The following is a 4,247-nucleotide window of genomic DNA, read 5'->3' as shown; positions in this document are numbered from 1 at the left end:
AAATATCATATGATCAAGTTCCAGCTATTCAAGCATTCGACAATTCAATGTAAGTCCCCTTGTGATACCAGCAATCACATCAACCAACTATGTTTATCCACACGTTGTGCCCGACATACCAAAACCTTGGAGTTGTCTCAAGTGATCCTTAAGCAAATCTCCAGCATTTGAGTAACTTTGTTCAAGAGAGGATAAGATACTTTTGGGTATTTTATTCTATGTTCATATGTGCATAAAAAACACATCAACACCTCCCACTTGTCAATGGATAAGCTAAAGTTTCTCTATAATGAATGTTTTATAAGGCACACCACTTAATGAAGGTTTTGCAAATGGGGTGACAAGTTTAATGGGTTTGATCTTGAGACAATCTACATGGTTAAATGTGCTTGATTTAGAGTAGTATTAGTATGGGTGACCTCCTAGGAATCCCTAATGCTTCACCGCTATGAGCATCACTTTGATGAAATGAGTACTAAGTGATCCATTCTTATGAGGGGTTCATGTAAACTACTCATGAGAATTGGTTAGCTTGACTCTAAAACTATGCAAGTGAATCTTGATATAAATATCATAGTATGAAAGTCTTGTGAAAACACTCATTCTTCTAGCATTGAAAGTTGTGAGAGAGTTATTAAGGGGATTATCGTGTGTATAGATTCAATGTATAAGTTCAAGATAGATTTTGAGGTGATATTTCTTTCCTTTTGGTACATCTATCTTTAAATTGGATATTCTTTTGCCTTCATGGTAGGGAGTAAGTAATTTTTATGTGGGTTCCTTTTTTCATTCTTGGATTATTAAGGAAAACATAGTTTGTGAAGAGGAGTTTTTGCTTGTTATCTTATTAAAAAATTGGGTATTAGCTATTATAATAAATGATAGACAAAACAATGTCCTCTAAGGCTGTTGAAAAGAAATATCTATATGATGGATTCTCTTCCCAATTTATCTTCAAAGTTATTTAGTAAATATTTGGGAAACCAAAATAGGGTATGTTGATTTGCAAAGGAAGAACTAAATACAAAAATTCCCAAAAGAAGATGTGTTAGCTAATTATTTTTGTTCCTTTGGTATTTTGGAAGTTGAAATGTTCCTTATATCTCTTCAATCTCCCAAGCTTGTTCCAACAACCATAAAATTTTATGATTGGGATGCAAGGGAGATTAGTGGATTTGATGGGTTGGCTTTGGCTAGATTCACCTAAGACAATTGATTATTTATTAGGCATTGTTGCCATCGATGCATTGTTAAGGTTATTATGGTTGATTATCAAAGCTAGTGGGATTCAAATATAGAGGAGTGTTTAAGATAATTCTTATCATTGGTTGGTTAATAAAAATATTGTTTCAAGATTGATGCACAAACATATTAGAAGGGAACTTTTATGATGTATGTGAAATAATCACATTATTAAGCAAAATAATAAGTAATCTATAGGCAAGAATACTCCATATATAGATATTCTATACAAGGGACATGACTAATTCCACAAACTATAAGATTGACTAGGATTTTCTCATTAGTTGAATCATATAATAGCTAGTGTGTATTGTTGCCTAGATGCATGAATTTGTAGTTTCCATACAACTAAGAAATGATAATGTTTCTAAGTACAAACCAAGTGGGAACTATGGACCCACTAATCTTATTTGTAACCACTCGCCATGACTATATTATGATAACTCTCTTATTGATAATAGAGAGTATCTAATACATTTATTAAGACCCTGATTATGGTCATGGTAGGCCACACAAAGAATGACTTCCATAGGAGGCTAAGAATGTGATCCATGAACAAGAGTTTGTTTCATTCAATCCTTAACATTAACTATCATTAAGGTGGAAGAATTGAGTGAACAACCTCTTATGCTACCTAGGTACCCTAATGTCATATTCTATTAGAATTAAACAATTAGTTAGAGTTCATTCTATTTTTAAATCCAAGCATAGAGGGGGGACTATAATGATCCAACATCATTGAGTGTTTTTAATTAGATAAGAAGGGATTTTGAAAGGGCCCTGATCCCTTGTTCAAAGAGATAGATGAAGCATTAATCCCCACAAAACAACAAAACAACAAGAGGCGGAATAACTAAAGCACAAATGAACCATCCTAAAATTAGGGTGGTTTAAAAAATTGATCCAAAGCTCTTTGATTGAGCACAAAGGAAGGACCCTTCTCTCCAAATCCTATTTTCTTGAGACAATTAAGGGACATAATATCATTGGCACATCCATCATTAGAACCCAAAGCATTATATATCCTTGAATAATCCAAAGGGGAACTCCCTTGATTAGAATTAATATTTTGAATCTCCCAGGAAACAGGGAAAGTTTCATCCTTATTTTTCTCCTTACAAGCATAACAAATAACCGAAGAGTACTCATACTCAAACTTTTGCACCAATTTTCCAAATTTAGAAATAGGTTAATCTAGGTAGGGAGAGCTTGATTGCCATTGAGTGAGGATGCCAAGAATATCTTTGATATAGATAAAAAAATGGGATTAAACTAGGGCTCAAGGACCCATCTACACAATAGCAATCATATGACAAGAGTAACCACTACCATGAGATATGAAACTTTAAACAATGTGACAAAGATATTACTATGTATAACTTGAGAGCATTCAGAATTATACCCTTATTTGATGCAAGGGGTTATATGGAGGAGAAGATAGTGAGAAAGTATGTTTATGTGACTAATTTAGAGATTTTTTTGGAAAATTTTGCCAAAAAATCTCAATTTAGACAAAGTGATTATTGTACTACCTTACATTGTTTTGTCTTAGCTTGAAAAAAAAAGTCTAGTTTAGATTATTTTCCAATAAAGCAAAATGCTCTAACAATATTGTTATCAAATGCAAATATTTAGAAGCTATTCCATATGATATTCTTGATAAAACCATTTCTTTTATAGAACCTGGAAAGGTAAATATTTTAAGATTTGACTATGGAGATAGCCACCCAAGATCTAGAGGTCTAATGGAAATCACAACAAAATGAGAAGATCAATATGACACGAATAAACTATATTCCTATCAATGAATGCAAGTTTACAATATGAATGAATGAGATTATAAATAGAACCCCTTGATTATATAGGTCAAGATGAGACATGTAGGATATCATAAGATTATGAAAGTATCTTAATCTTATGATATGAGACATAAAGTGATAAGTATCCTATGTATACCTTAAGTAAACTTAAATGATAAGGCATAAAAATGACCTGATAGTGGAAGTAGCTAGGTAATATCCCTATTACACCAAAAATTATTGCTACTTGTTCTTTGATTCATCTCATTGATATGGCTCAAATTGAAATAATTCATTTCATCAATCAGAACAAATATATTCAAAATTTTACTAAGAAATAAAACAAGTCTCATGATCCTTACTTTCCTTAAACTGGCCCCTTTTGTTGCTAGCCCTTTACTCAGAAGTATTACTCTCACAAAAAATACAAACTCATTTTTTTGTAAGTGATCCTTTAATCATCATCATCTTCATGCTCCGAGCACACTTACCTTTGCAAGTGCAAGTATCCCAAGCCTCGATCCAAAACTATAATCTACTATATTTGCAACAAGCTTTGCCACATCACTTCAAATTGCTCTTGTAAGAACACAATTGTTAAATTAGTCTACATGACTAATGCAATATCATGGAGGGGTGTAGTAGAAGAAGACATATATCTTTATAAACAATATGACTTTTTTGAATCTGTTCTCAAAGATCAATGATGAAAATAATGAAGATGGGGTTTTTAGTATGATATATGAATTAATTGAACTACATACTATAAGAATGAATAGGTCTCAAGAAGATCAAGGAAGAAGAGGAGAGAGGATCTCCCTATACTAGTAACATATTTAGAGGAAGGTAAATCACAATCTTCTTTTAAAACTTTTATAGTGACTCTGCAAGGTACTAGACCTTTCCTAATTTCTTTCAAATTAGTAAACTAATGAAGACTAGTTAATAAATAAGTTAACTAGGAAGCCAAAACTCCTTCATGAGATTCATATAGAAGGCCAATATCTTAATTGTGCAAATGGGATATAGAAGTGAAGAAGAAGATTTTGAAGAACATTTTGTGGAAGATTTGAAGAAGGGTATTCTTCTAGCCATCCTACCATCATTCTTAATTTTGAAGAAATGAAAGATGAAGAAGAAATTTCCCATATTCATAACTGGTTCCATTTAAGAAATCAAGAAAAGAAACCTACACACCTTGAACCT

The sequence above is a fragment of the Cryptomeria japonica genome, chromosome 7, assembly GCF_030272615.1.
Source record: "Cryptomeria japonica chromosome 7, Sugi_1.0, whole genome shotgun sequence".
Classification (NCBI taxonomy): domain Eukaryota; kingdom Viridiplantae; phylum Streptophyta; class Pinopsida; order Cupressales; family Cupressaceae; genus Cryptomeria; species Cryptomeria japonica.
Note: the sequence above shows the minus strand (reverse complement) of the source record.